The following is a 19,383-nucleotide window of genomic DNA, read 5'->3' as shown; positions in this document are numbered from 1 at the left end:
GGAGTGTGAGTAACACAGAGTACTGAGGGAGTGTGAGTAACACAGGGTACTGAGGGAGTGTGAATAACACAGGGTACTGAGGGAGTGTGAGCAACACAGGGTACTGAGGGAGTGTGACTAACACAGGGTACTGAGGGAGTGTGAGTAACACAGGATACTGAGGTAGTGTGAGTAAAAGAGGTTACTGAGGGAGTGTGAGTAACACAGGGTACTGAGGGAGTGTGAGTAACACAGGGTACTGAGGGAGTGTGAATAACACAGGGTACTGAGGGAGTGTGAGTAACACAGGGTACTGAGGGAGTGTGAGTAACACAGGGTACTGAGGGAGTGTGAGTAACACAGGGTACTAAGGGATTGTGAGTAACACAGGGTACTGAGGGAGCGTGAATAACACAGGGTACTGAGGGAGTGTGAGTAACACAGGGTACTAAGGGATTTTGAGTAACACAGGGTACTGAGGGAGTGTGAGTAACACAGGGTACTGAGGGAGAGTGAGTAACACAGGGTACTGAGGGAGTGTGAGTAACACAGGGTACTAAGGGATTGTGAGTAACACAGGGTACTGAGGGAGTGTGAGTAACAGGGTACTGAGGGAGTGTGAGTAACACAGGGTACTGAGGGAGTGTGAGTAACAGAGAGTACTGAGGGAGTGTGAGTAACACAGGGTACTGAGGGAATGTGAGTAACACAGTGTACTGAGGGAGTGTGAGTAACACAGGGTACTGAGGGAGTGTGAGTAATACAGGATCCTGAGGGAGTGTGAGTAACACAGAGTACTGAGGGAATGTGAGTAACACAGTGTACTGAGGGAGTGTGAGTAACACAGAGTACTGAGGGAGTGTGAGTAAAACAGGGTACTGAGGGAGTGTGAGTAACACAGGGTAGTGAGGGAGTGTGAGTAACACAGGGTACTGAGGGAATGTGAGTAACACAGTGTACTGAGGGAGTGTGAGTAACACAGAGTACTGAGGGAGTGTGAGTAACACAGGGTACTGAGGGAGTGTGAGTAACACAGGGTACTGAGGGAGTGTGAGTAACACAGGGTACTGAGGGAGTGTGAGTAACACAGGGTACTGAGGGAGTGTGAGTAACACAGAGTACTGAGGGAGTGTGAGTAACACAGGGTACTGAGGGAGTGTGAGTAACACAGAGTACTGAGGGAGTGTGAGTAACACAGGGTACTGAGGGAGTGTGAGTAACACAGGGTACTGAGGGAGTGTGAGTAACACAGGTTACTGAGGGAGTGTGAGTAACACAGGGTACTGAGGGAGTGTGAGTAACACAGGTTACTGAGGGAGTGTGAGTAACACAGGGTACTGAGGGACTGTGAGTAACACAGGGTACTGAGGGACTGTGAGTAACACAGGGTACTGAGGGAGTGTGAGTAAAAGAGGTTACTGAGGGAGTGTGATTAACACAGGGTACTGAGGGACTGTGAGTAACACAGGGTACTGAGGGACTGTGAGTAACACAGGGTACTGATGGAGTGTGAGTAAAAGAGGTTACTGAGGGAGTGTGAGTAACACATGGTACTGAGGGAGTGTGAGTAACACAGGTTACTGAGGGAGTGTGAGTAACACAGGGTACTGAGGGACTGTGAGTAACACAGGGTACTGAGGGAGTGTGAGTAAAAGAGGTTACTGAGGGAGTGTGAGTAACACAGAGTACTGAGGGAGTGTGAGTAACACAGGGTACTGAGGGAGTGTGAATAACACAGGGTACTGAGGGAGTGTGAGTAACACAGGGTACTGAGGGAGTGTGACTAACACAGGGTACTGAGGGAGTGTGAGTAACACAGGATACTGAGGTAGTGTGAGTAAAAGAGGTTACTGAGGGAGTGTGAGTAACACAGAGTACTGAGGGAGTGTGAGTAACACAGGGTACTGAGGGAGTGTGAATAACACAGGGTACTGAGGGAGTGTGAGTAACACAGGGTACTGAGGGAGTGTGAGTAACACAGGGTACTGAGGGAGTGTGAGTAACACAGGGTACTAAGGGATTGTGAGTAACACAGGGTACTGAGGGAGTGTGAATAACACAGGGTACTGAGGGAGTGTGAGTAACACAGGGTACTAAGGGATTTTGAGTAACACAGGGTACTGAGGGAGTGTGAGTAACACAGGGTACTGAGGGAGTGTGAGTAACACAGGGTACTGAGGGAGTGTGAGTAACACAGGGTACTAAGGGATTGTGAGTAACACAGGGTACTGAGGGAGTGTGAGTAACACAGGGTACTGAGGGGGTGTGAGTAACAGGGTACTGAGGGAGTGTGAGTAACACAGAGTACTGAGGGAGTGTGAGTAACACAGGGTACTGAGGGAGTGTGAATAACACAGGGTACTGAGGGAGTGTGAGTAACACAGGGTACTGAGGGTGTGTGAATAACACAGGGTACTAAGGGAGTGTGAGTAACACTGGGTAATAAGGGAGTGTGAGTAACACAGGTACTGAAGGAGTGTGAGTAACACAGGGGATTGAGGGGGTTTGAGTAACACAGGATACTGAGGGAGTGTGAGTAACACAGGGTACTAAGGGAGTGTGAGTAACACAGGGTAATAAGGGAGTGTGAGTAACACAGGTACTGAAGGAGTGTGAGTAACACAGGGGATTGAGGGGGTTTGAGTAACACAGGATACTGAGGGAGTGTGAGTAACACAGGGTACTGAGGGAGTGTGAGTAACACAGGCTACTGAAGGAGAGTGTGTAACACAGGGGACGGTGGGAGAGTGAGTAACACAGGGTACTGAACAAGTGTGAGTAACTCAGGGGACGGAGGGAGTGTGAGTAACAAAGGGTACTGAGGGAGTGTGAGTAACACAGGGTACTGAGGGTGTGTGAGTAACACAGGGTACTGAGGGAGTGTGAGAAACATAGGGTATTGAGGGAGTGTGAGTAACACAGCTACTGAGGGAGTGTGAGAAACACAGGTTACTGAGGGAATGAGAGTAACACAGGATACTGAGGGAGTGTGAGTAACACAGTTTACTGAGGGAGTGTGAGTGTCGCAGGACACTGAGGGAGTGTGAGTAACACAGGGTACTGAGGGAGTGTGAGTAACACAGGATACTGAGGAAGTGTGAGTAACACAGGGTACTGAGGGAGTGTGAGTAACACAGGGCACTGAGGGAGTGTGAGTAACACAGGGTACTGAGGGAGTGTGAGTAACACATGGTACTGAGGGAGTGTGAGTAACACAGGGTACTGAGAGAGTGTGAGTAACACAGTGTACTGAGGGAGTGTGAGTAACACAGGGTGCTGAGGGAGTGTGAGTAACACAGGGTACGGAGGGAGTGTGAGTAACACATGGTACTGAGGTCGTGTGAGTAACACAGGGTACTGAGGGAGTGTGAGTAACACAGGGTACTGAGGGGGTGTGAGTAACAGGGTACTGAGGGAGTGTGAGTAACACAGGGTACTGAGGGAGTGTGAGTAACACTGGTTACTGAGGGAGTGTGGGTAACACAGGGTACTGAGGGGGTGTGAGTAACACAGGGTACTGAGGGAGTGTGAGTAACACAGGGTACTGAGGAGTGTGAGTAACACAGGGTACTGAGGGAGTGTGAGTAACACAGGGTACTGAGGGCACGTGAGTAATACAGGGTACTGAGGGAGTGTGAGTAACACAGGGTACTGAGGGAGTGTGAGTAACACAGAGTACTGAGGGAGTGCGAGTAACACAGGGTACTGAGGGAGTGTGAGTAACACAGGGTACTGAGGGCACGTGAGTAATACAGGGTACTGAGGGAGTGTGAGTAACACAGGGTACTGAGGGAGTGTGAGTAACACGGTACTGAGGGAGTGTGAGTAACACAGGGTACTGAGGGAGTGTGAGTAACACAGGGTACTGAGGGTGTGTGAGTAACACAGGGTACTGAGGGTGTGTGAGTAACACAGGTTACTGAGGGAGTGTGAGTAACACAGGGTACTGAGGGAGTGTGAGTAACACAGGGTACTGAGGGAGTGTGAGTAACACAGGGTACTGAGGGTGTGTGAGTAACACAGGTTACTGAGGGAGTGTGAGTAACACAGGGTACTGAGGGAGTGTGAGTAACACAGGGTACTGAGGGAGTGTGAGTAACACAGGGTACTGAGGGAGTGTGAGTAACACAGGGTACTGAGGGAGTGTGAGTAACACAGGGTACTGAGGGAGTGTGAGTCACACAGGATACTGAGGGAGTGTGAGTAACACAGGGTACTGAGGGAGTGTGAGTAACACAGGGTACTGAGGGAGTGTGAGTAACACAGGGTACTGAGGGAGTGTGAGTAACACAGGGTACTGAGGGAGTGTGAGTCACACAGGATACTGAGGGAGTGTGAGTAACACAGGGTACTGAGGGAGTGTGAGTAACACAGGGTGCTGAGGGACTGTGAGTAACACAGGGTACTGAGGGAGTGTGAGTAAAAGAGGTTACTGAGGGAGTGTGAGTAACACAGAGTACTGAGGGAGTGTGAGTAACACAGGGTACTGAGGGAGTGTGAATAACACAGGGTACTGAGGGAGTGTGAGCAACACAGGGTACTGAGGGAGTGTGACTAACACAGGGTACTGAGGGAGTGTGAGTAACACAGGATACTGAGGTAGTGTGAGTAAAAGAGGTTACTGAGGGAGTGTGAGTAACACAGGGTACTGAGGGAGTGTGAGTAACACAGGGTACTGAGGGAGTGTGAATAACACAGGGTACTGAGGGAGTGTGAGTAACACAGGGTACTGAGGGAGTGTGAGTAACACAGGGTACTGAGGGAGTGTGAGTAACACAGGGTACTAAGGGATTGTGAGTAACACAGGGTACTGAGGGAGTGTGAATAACACAGGGTACTGAGGGAGTGTGAGTAACACAGGGTACTAAGGGATTTTGAGTAACACAGGGTACTGAGGGAGTGTGAGTAACACAGGGTACTGAGGGAGAGTGAGTAACACAGGGTACTGAGGGAGTGTGAGTAACACAGGGTACTAAGGGATTGTGAGTAACACAGGGTACTGAGGGAGTGTGAGTAACAGGGTACTGAGGGAGTGTGAGTAACACAGGGTACTGAGGGAGTGTGAGTAACAGAGAGTACTGAGGGAGTGTGAGTAACACAGGGTACTGAGGGAATGTGAGTAACACAGTGTACTGAGGGAGTGTGAGTAACACAGGGTACTGAGGGAGTGTGAGTAATACAGGATCCTGAGGGAGTGTGAGTAACACAGAGTACTGAGGGAATGTGAGTAACACAGTGTACTGAGGGAGTGTGAGTAACACAGAGTACTGAGGGAGTGTGAGTAAAACAGGGTACTGAGGGAGTGTGAGTAACACAGGGTAGTGAGGGAGTGTGAGTAACACAGGGTACTGAGGGAATGTGAGTAACACAGTGTACTGAGGGAGTGTGAGTAACACAGAGTACTGAGGGAGTGTGAGTAACACAGGGTACTGAGGGAGTGTGAGTAACACAGGGTACTGAGGGAGTGTGAGTAACACAGGGTACTGAGGGAGTGTGAGTAACACAGGGTACTGAGGGAGTGTGAGTAACACAGAGTACTGAGGGAGTGTGAGTAACACAGGGTACTGAGGGAGTGTGAGTAACACAGAGTACTGAGGGAGTGTGAGTAACACAGGGTACTGAGGGAGTGTGAGTAACACAGGGTACTGAGGGAGTGTGAGTAACACAGGTTACTGAGGGAGTGTGAGTAACACAGGGTACTGAGGGAGTGTGAGTAACACAGGTTACTGAGGGAGTGTGAGTAACACAGGGTACTGAGGGACTGTGAGTAACACAGGGTACTGAGGGACTGTGAGTAACACAGGGTACTGAGGGAGTGTGAGTAAAAGAGGTTACTGAGGGAGTGTGATTAACACAGGGTACTGAGGGACTGTGAGTAACACAGGGTACTGAGGGACTGTGAGTAACACAGGGTACTGATGGAGTGTGAGTAAAAGAGGTTACTGAGGGAGTGTGAGTAACACATGGTACTGAGGGAGTGTGAGTAACACAGGTTACTGAGGGAGTGTGAGTAACACAGGGTACTGAGGGACTGTGAGTAACACAGGGTACTGAGGGAGTGTGAGTAAAAGAGGTTACTGAGGGAGTGTGAGTAACACAGAGTACTGAGGGAGTGTGAGTAACACAGGGTACTGAGGGAGTGTGAATAACACAGGGTACTGAGGGAGTGTGAGTAACACAGGGTACTGAGGGAGTGTGACTAACACAGGGTACTGAGGGAGTGTGAGTAACACAGGATACTGAGGTAGTGTGAGTAAAAGAGGTTACTGAGGGAGTGTGAGTAACACAGAGTACTGAGGGAGTGTGAGTAACACAGGGTACTGAGGGAGTGTGAATAACACAGGGTACTGAGGGAGTGTGAGTAACACAGGGTACTGAGGGAGTGTGAGTAACACAGGGTACTGAGGGAGTGTGAGTAACACAGGGTACTAAGGGATTGTGAGTAACACAGGGTACTGAGGGAGTGTGAATAACACAGGGTACTGAGGGAGTGTGAGTAACACAGGGTACTAAGGGATTTTGAGTAACACAGGGTACTGAGGGAGTGTGAGTAACACAGGGTACTGAGGGAGTGTGAGTAACACAGGGTACTGAGGGAGTGTGAGTAACACAGGGTACTAAGGGATTGTGAGTAACACAGGGTACTGAGGGAGTGTGAGTAACACAGGGTACTGAGGGGGTGTGAGTAACAGGGTACTGAGGGAGTGTGAGTAACACAGGGTACTGAGGGAGTGTGAGTAACACAGGGTACTGAGGGAGTGTGAGTAACACAGGGTACTGAGGGTGTGTGAATAACACAGGGTACTAAGGGAGTGTGAGTAACACTGGGTAATAAGGGAGTGTGAGTAACACAGGTACTGAAGGAGTGTGAGTAACACAGGGGATTGAGGGGGTTTGAGTAACACAGGATACTGAGGGAGTGTGAGTAACACAGGGTACTAAGGGAGTGTGAGTAACACAGGGTAATAAGGGAGTGTGAGTAACACAGGTACTGAAGGAGTGTGAGTAACACAGGGGATTGAGGGGGTTTGAGTAACACAGGATACTGAGGGAGTGTGAGTAACACAGGGTACTGAGGGAGTGTGAGTAACACAGGCTACTGAAGGAGAGTGTGTAACACAGGGGACGGTGGGAGAGTGAGTAACACAGGGTACTGAACAAGTGTGAGTAACTCAGGGGACGGAGGGAGTGTGAGTAACAAAGGGTACTGAGGGAGTGTGAGTAACACAGGGTACTGAGGGTGTGTGAGTAACACAGGGTACTGAGGGAGTGTGAGAAACATAGGGTATTGAGGGAGTGTGAGTAACACAGCTACTGAGGGAGTGTGAGAAACACAGGTTACTGAGGGAATGAGAGTAACACAGGATACTGAGGGAGTGTGAGTAACACAGTTTACTGAGGGAGTGTGAGTGTCGCAGGACACTGAGGGAGTGTGAGTAACACAGGGTACTGAGGGAGTGTGAGTAACACAGGATACTGAGAAAGTGTGAGTAACACAGGGTACTGAGGGAGTGTGAGTAACACAGGGCACTGAGGGAGTGTGAGTAACACAGGGTACTGAGGGAGTGTGAGTAACACATGGTACTGAGGGAGTGTGAGTAACACAGGGTACTGAGAGAGTGTGAGTAACACAGTGTACTGAGGGAGTGTGAGTAACACAGGGTGCTGAGGGAGTGTGAGTAACACAGGGTACGGAGGGAGTGTGAGTAACACATGGTACTGAGGTCGTGTGAGTAACACAGGGTACTGAGGGAGTGTGAGTAACACAGGGTACTGAGGGGGTGTGAGTAACAGGGTACTGAGGGAGTGTGAGTAACACAGGGTACTGAGGGAGTGTGAGTAACACTGGTTACTGAGGGAGTGTGAGTAACACAGGGTACTGAGGGAGTGTGGGTAACACAGGGTACTGAGGGGGTGTGAGTAACACAGGGTACTGAGGGAGTGTGAGTAACACAGGGTACTGAGGAGTGTGAGTAACACAGGGTACTGAGGGAGTGTGAGTAACACAGGGTACTGAGGGCACGTGAGTAATACAGGGTACTGAGGGAGTGTGAGTAACACAGGGTACTGAGGGAGTGTGAGTAACACAGAGTACTGAGGGAGTGTGAGTAACACAGGGTACTGAGGGAGTGTGAGTAACACAGGGTACTGAGGGCACGTGAGTAATACAGGGTACTGAGGGAGTGTGAGTAACACAGGGTACTGAGGGAGTGTGAGTAACACGGTACTGAGGGAGTGTGAGTAACACAGGGTACTGAGGGAGTGTGAGTAACACAGGGTACTGAGGGAGTGTGAGTAACACAGGGTACTGAGGGAGTGTGAGTAACACAGGGTACTGAGGGAGTGTGAGTAACACAGGGTACTGAGGGAGTGTGAGTCACACAGGATACTGAGGGAGTGTGAGTAACACAGGGTACTGAGGGAGTGTGAGTAACATAGGGTACTGAGGGAATGTGAGTAACACAGGGTACTGAGGGCGTGTGAGTAACACAGGGTACTGAGAGAGTGTGAGTAACACAGGGTACTGAGGGAGTGTGACTAACACAGGGTACTGAGGGAGTGTGAGGAACACAGGGTACTGAGGGAGTGTGAGGAACACAGGGTACTGAGGGAGTGTGAGTAACACAGGGTACTGAGGGAGTGTGAGTAACACAGGGTACTGAGGGAGTGTGAATAACACAGGGTACTGAGGGAGTGTGAGTAACACAGGGTACTGAGGGAGTGTGAGTAACACAGGGTACTGAGGGAGTGTGAGTAACACAGGGTACTGAGGGAGTGTGAGTAACGCAGGGTACTGAGGGAGTGTGAGTAACACAGGGTACTGAGGGAGTGTGAGTAACACAGAGTACTGAGGGAGTGTGAGTAACACAGGGTACTGAGGGAGTGTGAGTAACACAGGGTACTGAGGGAGTGTGAGTAACACAGGTTACTGAGGGAGTGTGAGTAACACAGGGTACCGAGGGAGTGTGAGTAACACAGGTTACTGAGGGAGTGTGAGTAACACAGGGTACTGAGGGACTGTGAGTAACACAGGGTACTGAGGGACTGTGAGTAACACAGGGTACTGAGGGAGTGTGAGTAACACAGGGTACTGAGGGAGTGTGAGTAACACAGGGTACTGAGGGAGTGTGAGTAACACAGGGTACTGAGGGAGTGTGAGTAACACAGGGTACTGAGGGAGTGTGAGTAACACAGAGTACTGAGGGAGTGTGAGTAACACAGGGTACTGAGGGAGTGTGAGTAACACAGAGTACTGAGGGAGTGTGAGTAACACAGGGTACTGAGGGAGTGTGAGTAACACAGGTTACTGAGGGAGTGTGAGTAACACAGGTTACTGAGGGAGTGTGAGTAACACAGGGTACTGAGGGAGTGTGAGTAACACAGGTTACTGAGGGAGTATGAGTAACACAGGGTACTGAGGGACTGTGAGTAACACAGGGTACTGAGGGACTGTGAGTAACACAGGGTACTGAGGGAGTGTGAGTAAAAGAGGTTACTGAGGGAGTGTGAGTAACACAGGGTACTGAGGGACTGTGAGTAACACAGGGTACTGAGGGACTGTGAGTAACACAGGGTACTGATGGAGTGTGAGTAAAAGAGGTTACTGAGGGAGTGTGAGTAACACATGGTACTGAGGGAGTGTGAGTAACACAGGTTACTGAGGGAGTGTGAGTAACACAGGGTACTGAGGGACTGTGAGTAACACAGGGTACTGAGGGAGTGTGAGTAAAAGAGGTTACTGAGGGAGTGTGAGTAACACAGAGTACTGAGGGAGTGTGACTAACACAGGGTACTGAGGGAGTGTGAATAACACAGGGTACTGAGGGAGTGTGAGTAACACAGGGTACTGAGGGAGTGTGACTAACACAGGGTACTGAGGGAGTGTGAGTAACACAGGATACTGAGGTAGTGTGAGTAAAAGAGGTTACTGAGGGAGTGTGAGTAACACAGAGTACTGAGGGAGTGTGAGTAACACAGGGTACTGAGGGAGTGTGAATAACACAGGGTACTGAGGGAGTGTGAGTAACACAGGGTACTGAGGGAGTGTGAGTAACACAGGGTACTGAGGGAGTGTGAGTAACACAGGGTACTGAGGGAGTGTGAGTAACACAGGGTACTAAGGGATTGTGAGTAATACAGGGTACTGAGGGAGTGTGAATAACACAGGGTACTGAGGGAGTGTGAGTAACACAGGGTACTAAGGGATTTTGAGTAACACAGGGTACTGAGGGAGTGTGAGTAACACAGGGTACTGAGGGAGTGTGAGTAACACAGGGTACTGAGGGAGTGTGAGTAACACAGGGTACTAAGGGATTGTGAGTAACACAGGGTACTGAGGGAGTGTGAGTAACACAGGGTACTGAGGGGGTGTGAGTAACAGGGTACTGAGGGAGTGTGAGTAACACAGAGTACTGAGGGAGTGTGAGTAACACAGGGTACTGAGGGAGTGTGAGTAACACAGGGTACTGAGGGAGTGTGAGTAACACAGGGTACTGAGGGTGTGTGAATAACACAGGGTACTAAGGGAGTGTGAGTAACACTGGGTAATAAGGGAGTGTGAGTAACACAGGTACTGAAGGAGTGTGAGTAACACAGGGGATTGAGGGGGTTTGAGTAACACAGGATACTGAGGGAGTGTGAGTAACACAGGGTACTAAGGGAGTGTGAGTAACACAGGGTAATAAGGGAGTGTGAGTAACACAGGTACTGAAGGAGTGTGAGTAACACAGGGGATTGAGGGGGTTTGAGTAACACAGGATACTGAGGGAGTGTGAGTAACACAGGGTACTGAGGGAGTGTGAGTAACACAGGCTACTGAAGGAGAGTGTGTAACACAGGGGACGGTGGGAGAGTGAGTAACACAGGGTACTGAACAAGTGTGAGTAACTCAGGGGACGGAGGGAGTGTGAGTAACAAAGGGTACTGAGGGAGTGTGAGTAACACAGGGTACTGAGGGTGTGTGAGTAACACAGGGTACTGAGGGAGTGTGAGAAACATAGGGTATTGAGGGAGTGTGAGTAACACAGCTACTGAGGGAGTGTGAGAAACACAGGTTACTGAGGGAATGAGAGTAACACAGGATACTGAGGGAGTGTGAGTAACACAGTTTACTGAGGGAGTGTGAGTGTCGCAGGACACTGAGGGAGTGTGAGTAACACAGGGTACTGAGGGAGTGTGAGTAACACAGGATACTGAGGGAGTGTGAGTAACACAGGGTACTGAGGGAGTGTGAGTAACACAGGGCACTGAGGGAGTGTGAGTAACACAGGGTACTGAGGGAGTGTGAGTAACACATGGTACTGAGGGAGTGTGAGTAACACAGGGTACTGAGAGAGTGTGAGTAACACAGTGTACTGAGGGAGTGTGAGTAACACAGGGTACTGAGGGAGTGTGAGTAACACAGGGCACTGAGGGAGTGTAATTAACACAGGGTACTGAGGGAGTGTGAGTAACACATGGTACTGAGGGAGTGTGAGTAACACAGGGTACTGAGAGAGTGTGAGTAACACAGTGTACTGAGGGAGTGTGAGTAACACAGGGTGCTGAGGGAGTGTGAGTAACACAGGGTACGGAGGGAGTGTGAGTAACACATGGTACTGAGGGAGTGTGAGTAACACAGGGTACTGAGGGAGTGTGAGTAACACAGGGTACTGAGGGGGTGTGAGTAACAGGGTACTGAGGGAGTGTGAGTAACACAGGGTACTGAGGGAGTGTGAGTAACACAGGTTACTGAGGGAGTGTGAGTAACACAGGGTACTGAGGGAGTGTGGGTAACACAGGGTACTGAGGGGGTGTGAGTAACACAGGGTACTGAGGGAGTGTGAGTAACACAGGGTACTGAGGAGTGTGAGTAACACAGGGTACTGAGGGAGTGTGAGTAACACAGGGTACTGAGGGCACGTGAGTAATACAGGGTACTGAGGGAGTGTGAGTAACACAGGGTACTGAGGGTGTGTGAGTAACACAGGTTACTGAGGGAGTGTGAGTAACACAGGGTACTGAGGGAGTGTGAGTAACACAGGGTACTGAGGGAGTGTGAGTAACACAGGGTACTGAGGGAGTGTGAGTAACACAGGGTACTGAGGGAGTGTGAGTAACACAGGGTACTGAGGGAGTGTGAGTCACACAGGATACTGAGGGAGTGTGAGTAACACAGGGTACTGAGGGAGTGTGAGTAACATAGGGTACTGAGGGAATGTGAGTAACACAGGGTACTGAGGGCGTGTGAGTAACACAGGGTACTGAGAGAGTGTGAGTAACACAGGGTACTGAGGGAGTGTGAGTAACACAGGGTACTGAGGGAGTGTGAGTAACACAGGTTACTGAGGGAGTGTGAGTAACACAGGGTACTGAGGGAGTGTGAGTAACACAGGGTACTGAGGGAGTGTGAGTAACACAGGGTACTGAGGGAGTGTGAGTAACACAGGGTACTGAGGGAGTGTGAGTAACACAGGGTACTGAGGGAGTGTGAGTCACACAGGATACTGAGGGAGTGTGAGTAACACAGGGTACTGAGGGAGTGTGAGTAACATAGGGTACTGAGGGAATGTGAGTAACACAGGGTACTGAGGGCGTGTGAGTAACACAGGGTACTGAGAGAGTGTGAGTAACACAGGGTACTGAGGGAGTGTGAGTAACACAGGGTACTGAGGGAGTGTGAGGAACACAGGGTACTGAGGGAGTGTGAGGAACACAGGGTACTGAGGGAGTGTGAGTAACACAGGGTACTGAGGGAGTGTGAGTAACACAGGGTACTGAGGGAGTGTGAATAACACAGGGTACTGAGGGAGTGTGAGTAACACAGGGTACTGAGGGAGTGTGAGTAACACAGGGTACTGAGGGAGTGTGAGTAACACAGGGTACTGAGGGAGTGTGAGTAACGCAGGGTACTGAGGGAGTGTGAGTAACACAGGGTACTGAGGGAGTGTGAGTAACACAGAGTACTGAGGGAGTGTGAGTAACACAGGGTACTGAGGGAGTGTGAGTAACACAGGGTACTGAGGGAGTGTGAGTAACACAGGTTACTGAGGGAGTGTGAGTAACACAGGGTACCGAGGGAGTGTGAGTAACACAGGTTACTGAGGGAGTGTGAGTAACACAGGGTACTGAGGGACTGTGAGTAACACAGGGTACTGAGGGACTGTGAGTAACACAGGGTACTGAGGGAGTGTGAGTAAAAGAGGTTACTGAGGGAGTGTGAGTAACACAGGGTACTGAGGGACTGTGAGTAACACAGGGTACTGAGGGACTGTGAGTAACACAGGGTACTGAGGGAGTGTGAGTAAAAGAGGTTACTGAGGGAGTGTGAGTAACACATGGTACTGAGGGAGTGTGAGTAACACATGTTACTGAGGGAGTGTGAGTAACACAGGGTACTGAGGGACTGTGAGTAACACAGGGTACTGAGGGAGTGTGAGTAAAAGAGGTTACTGAGGGAGTGTGAGTAACACAGAGTACTGAGGGAGTGTGAGTAACACAGGGTACTGAGGGAGTGTGAATAACACAGGGTACTGAGGGAGTGTGAGTAACACAGGGTACTGAGGGAGTGTGACTAACACAGGGTACTGAGGGAGTGTGAGTAACACAGGATACTGAGGTAGTGTGAGTAAAAGAGGTTACTGAGGGAGTGTGAGTAACACAGAGTACTGAGGGAGTGTGAGTAACACAGGGTACTGAGGGAGTGTGAATAACACAGGGTACTGAGGGAGTGTGAGTAACACAGGGTACTGAGGGAGTGTGAGTATCACAGGGTACTGAGGGAGTGTGAGTAACACAGGGTACTAAGGGATTGTGAGTAACACAGGGTACTGAGGGAGTGTGAATAACACAGGGTACTGAGGGAGTGTGAGTAACACAGGGTACTAAGGGATTTTGAGTAACACAGGGTACTGAGGGGGTGTGAGTAACAGGGTACTGAGGGAGTGTGAGTAACACAGAGTACTGAGGGAGTGTGAGTAACACAGGGTACTGAGGGAGTGTGAGTAACACAGGGTACTGAGGGAGTGTGAGTAACACAGGGTACTGAGGGTGTGTGAATAACACAGGGTACTAAGGGAGTGTGAGTAACACAGGGGATTGAGGGGGTTTGAGTAAAACAGGATACTGAGGGAGTGTGAGTAACACTGGGTACTGAGGGAGTGTGAGTAACACAGGCTACTGAAGGAGAGTGTGTAACACAGGGGACGGTGGGAGAGTGAGTAACACAGGGTACTGAACAAGTGTGAGTAACTCAGGGGACGGAGGGAGTGTGAGTAACACAGGGTACTGAGGGTGTGTGAGTAACACAGGGTACTGAGGGAGTGTGAGAAACATAGGGTATTGAGGGAGTGTGAGTAACACAGCTACTGAGGGAGTGTGAGAAACACAGGTTACTGAGGGAATGAGAGTAACACAGGATACTGAGGGAGTGTGAGTAACACAGTTTACTGAGGGAGTGTGAGTGTCGCAGGACACTAAGGGAGTGTGAGTAACACAGGGTACTGAGGGAGTGTGAGTAACACAGGGTACTGAGGGAGTGTGAGTAACACAGGGTACTGAGGGAGTGTGAGTAACACAGGGCACTGAGGGAGTGTGAGTAACACAGGGTACTGAGGGAGTGTGAGTAACACATGGTACTGAGGGAGTGTGAGTAACACAGGGTACTGAGAGAGTGTGAGTAACACAGTGTACTGAGGGAGTGTGAGTAACACAGGGTACTGAGGGAGTGTGAGTAACACAGGGCACTGAGGGAGTGTAATTAACACAGGGTACTGAGGGAGTGTGAGTAACACATGGTACTGAGGGAGTGTGAGTAACACAGGGAACTGAGAGAGTGTGAGTAACACAGTGTACTGAGGGAGTGTGAGTAACACAGGGTACTGAGGGAGTTGAGTAACACAGGGTACGGAGGGAGTGTGAGTAACACATGGTACTGAGGGAGTGTGAGTAACACAGGGTACTGAGGGAGTGTGAGTAACACAGGGTACTGAGGGGGTGTGAGTAACAGGGTACTGAGGGAGTGTGAGTAACACAGGGTACTGAGGGAGTGTGAGTAACACAGGTTACTGAGGGAGTGTGAGTAACACAGGGTACTGAGGGAGTGTGGGTAACACAGGGTACTGAGGGAATGTGAGTAACACAGGGTACTGAGGGAGTGTGAGTAACACAGGGTACTGAGGAGTGTGAGTAACACAGGGTACTGAGGGAGTGTGAGTAACACAGGGTACTGAGGGCACGTGAGTAATACAGGGTACTGAGGGAGTGTGAGTAACACAGGGTACTGAGGGAGTGTGAGTAACACAGGGTACTGAGGGAGTGTGAGTAACACAGGGTACTGAGGGAGTGTGAGTAACACAGGATACTGAGGGCACGTGAGTAATACAGGGTACTGAGGGAGTGTGAGTAACACAGGGTACTGAGGGAGTGTGAGTAACACAGGGTACTGAGGGAGTGTGAGTAACACAGGGTACTGAGGGAGTGTGAGTAACACAGGGTACTGAGGGTGTGTGAGTAACACAGGGTACTGAGGGTGTGTGAGTAACACAGGTTACTGAGGGAGTGTGAGTAACACAGGGTACTGAGGGAGTGTGAGTAACACAGGGTACTGAGGGAGTGTGAGTAACACAGGGTACTGAGGGTGTGTGAGTAACACAGGTTACTGAGGGAGTGTGAGTAACACAGGTTACTGAGGGAGTGTGAGTAACACAGGGTACTGAGGGAGTGTGAGTAACACAGGGTACTGAGGGAGTGTGAATAACACAGGGTACTGAGGGAGTGTGAGTAACACAGGGTATTGAGGGAGTGTGAGTAACACAGGGTACTGAGGGAGTGTGAGTAACACAGGGTACTGAGGGAGTGTGAGTCACACAGGATACTGAGGGAGTGTGAGTAACACAGGGTACTGAGGGAGTGTGAGTAACACAGGGTATTGAGGGAATGTGAGTAACACAGGGTACTGAGGGCGTGTGAGTAACACAGGGTACTGAGAGTGTGAGTAACACAGGGTACTGAGGGAGTGTGAGTAACACAGGGTACTGAGGGAGTGTGAGGAACACAGGGTACTGAGGGAGTGTGAGGAACACAGGGTACTGAGGGAGTGTGAGTAACACAGGGTACTGAGGGAGTGTGAGTAACACAGGGTACTGAGGGAGTGTGAATAACACAGGGTACTGAGGGAGTGTGAGTAACACAAGGTACTGAGGGAGTGTGAGTAACACAGGGTACTGAGGGAGTGTGAGTAACACAGGGTACTGAGGGAGTGTGAGTAACACAGGGTACTGAGGGAGTGTGAGTAACACAGGGTACTGAGGGAGTGTGAGTAACAAAGGGTACTGAGGGAGTGTGAGTAACACAGGGTACTGAGGGAGTGTGAGTAACACAGGATACTGAGGGAGTGTGAGTAACACAGGTACTGAGGGAGTGTGAGTAACACAGGGTACTGAGGGAGTGTGAGTAACACAGGGTACTGAGGGAGTGTGAGTAACACAGTGTACTGAGGGAGTGTGTGTAACACAGGGTACTGAGGGAGTGTGAGTAACACAGGGCACTGAGGGAATGTGAGTAACACAGGGTACTGAGGGAGTGTGAGTAACACAGGGCACTGAGGGAATGTGAGTAACACAGGGTACTGAGGGAGTGTGTGTAACACAGGGTACTGAGGGAGTGTGTGTAAAACAGGGTACTGACGGAGTGTGAGTAACACAGGGTACTGAGGGAGTGTGAGTAACACAGGGTACTGAGGGAATGTGAGTAACACAGGGTACTGAGGGAGTGTGAGTAACACAGGGTACTGAGGGTGTGTGAGTAACACAGAGTACTGAGGGAGTGTGATTAACACAGGGTACTGAGGGAGTGTGAGTAACACAGGACACTGAGGGAGGGAGTGTGAGTAACACAGGGTACTGAGGGAGTGTTAGTAACACATGGTACTGAGGGAGTGTGAGTAACACAGTGTACTGAGGGAGTGTGAGTAACACAGGGTACTGAGGGAGTGTGAGTAACACAGGGTACTGAGGGAGTGTGAGTAACACAGGGTACTGAGGGAGTGTGAGTAACACAGGGTACTGAGGGAGTGTGAGTAACACAGGGTACTGAGGGAGTGTGATTAACACAGGGTACTGAGGGAGTGTGAGTAACACAGGGTACTGAGGGAGTGTGAGTGACACTGGGTACTGAGGGATTGTGAGTAACACAGGGTACTGAGGGAGTGTGAGTAACACAGGGTACTGAGGGAGTGTGAGTAACACAGGGTACTGAGGGAGTGTGAGTAACACAGGGTACTGAGGGAGTGTGAGTAACACATGGTACTGAGCGAGTGTGAGTAACACAGGGTACTGAGAGAGTGAAAGTAACACAGGGTACTGAGGGAGTGTGAGTAACACAGGGTACGGAGGGAGTGTGAGTAACACAGGGTACTGAGGGAGTGTGAGTAACACAGGGTACTGAGGGAGTGTGAATAACACAGGGTACTGAGGGGGTGTGAGTAACACAGAGTACTGAGGGAGTGTGATTAACACAGGGTACTGAGGGAGTGTGAGTAACACAGGGCACTGAGGGAGTGTGAGTAACACAGGGTACTGAGTGAGTGTGAGTAACACATGGTACTGAGGGAGTGTGAGTAACACAGGGTACTGAGGGAGTGTGAGTAACTCATGGTACTGAGGGAGTGTGAGTAACACAGGGTACGGAGGGAGTGTGAGTAACACAGGGTACGGAGGGAGTGTGAGTAACACAGGGTACTGAGGGAGTGTGGGTAACACAGGGTACTGAAGGAGTGTGACTAACACAGGGTACTGAGGGAGTGTGAGTAACACAGGGTACTGAGGAGTGTGAGTAACACAGGGTACTGAGGGAGTGTGAGTAACACAGGGTACTGAGGGAGTGTGAGTAACACAGGGTACTGAGGGAGTGTGAGTAACACAGGGTACTGAGGGAGTGTGGGTAACACAGTGTACTGAGGGAGTGTGAGTAACACAGGGTACTGAGGGGGTGTGAGTAACACAGTGTACTGAGGGAGTGTGAGTAACACAGGGTACTGAGGGGGTGTGAGTAACACAGGGTACTGAGGGAGTGTGAGTAACACAGGGTACTGAGGGAGTGTGAGTAACACAGGTTACTGAGGGAGTGTGAGTAACACAGGGTACTGAGGGAGTGTGGGTAACACAGGGTACTGAGGGAGTGTGAGTAACACAGGGTACTGAGGGAGTGTGAGTAACACAGGGTACTGAGGGAGTGTGAGTAACACAGGGTACTGAGGGAGTGTGAGTAACACTGGGTACTGAGGGAGTGTGAGTAACACAGGGTACTGAGGGATTGTGAGTAACACAGCGTACTGAGGGAGTGTGAGTAACACAGGGTACTGAGGGAGTGTGAGTAACACAGGGAACTGAGGGAGTGTAACACAGGGTACTGAGGGAGTGTGAGTAACACAGTGTACTGAGGGAGTGTGAGTCACACAGGATACTGAGGGAGTGTGAGTAACACAGGGTACTGAGGGAGTGTGAGTAACACAGGGTACTGAGGGAGTGTGAGTAACACAGGGTACTGAGGGAGTGTGAATAACACAGGGTACTGAGGGAGTGTGAGTAACACAGGGTACTGAGGGAGTGTGAGTAACACAGGGTACTGAGGGAGTGTGAGTAACACAGGGTACTGAGGGAGTGTGAGTAACACAGGGTACTGAGGGAATGTGAGTAACACAGGGTACTGAGGGAGTGTGAGTAACACAGGGTACTGAGGGAGTGTGAGTAACACAGGGTACTGAGGGAGTGTGAGTAACACAGGTACTGAGGGAGTGTGAGTAACACAGGGTACTGAGGGAGTGTGTGTAACACAGGGTACTGAGGGAGTGTGAGTAACACAGGGTACTGAGGGAGTGTGAGTAACACAGGGTACTGAGGGAGTGTGAGTAACACAGGGTACTGAGGGTGTGTGAGTAACACAGGTTACTGAGGGATTGTGAGTAACACAGGGTACTGAGGGTTTGTGAGTAACACAGGTTACTGAGGGAGTGTGAGTAACACAGGGTACTGAGGGAGTGTGAGTAACACAGGGTACTGAGGGAGTGTGAGTAACACAGGGTACTGAGGGTGTGTGAGTAACACAGGTTACTGAGGGAGTGTGAGTAACACAGGGTACTGAGGGAGTGTGAGTAACACAGGGTACTGAGGGAGTGTGAGTAACACAGGGTACTGAGGGAGTGTGAGTAACACAGGGTAGTGAGGGAGTGTGAGTAACACAGGGTACTGAGGGAGTGTGAGTGACACAGGGTACTGAGGGAGTGTGAGTAACAAAGGGTACTGAGGGAGTGTGAGTAACACAGGGTACTGAGGGAGTGTGAGTAACACAGGGTACTGAGGGAGTGTGAGTAACAGGGTACTGAGGGAGTGTGAGTAACACAGGTACTGAGGGAGTGTGAGTAACACA

This window comes from Pristiophorus japonicus, unplaced genomic scaffold, assembly GCF_044704955.1.
Source record: "Pristiophorus japonicus isolate sPriJap1 unplaced genomic scaffold, sPriJap1.hap1 HAP1_SCAFFOLD_621, whole genome shotgun sequence".
NCBI lineage: Eukaryota > Metazoa > Chordata > Chondrichthyes > Pristiophoridae > Pristiophorus > Pristiophorus japonicus.
The sequence above is the reverse complement of the archived record's forward strand: the minus strand, read 5'-3'. Positions refer to the sequence as shown.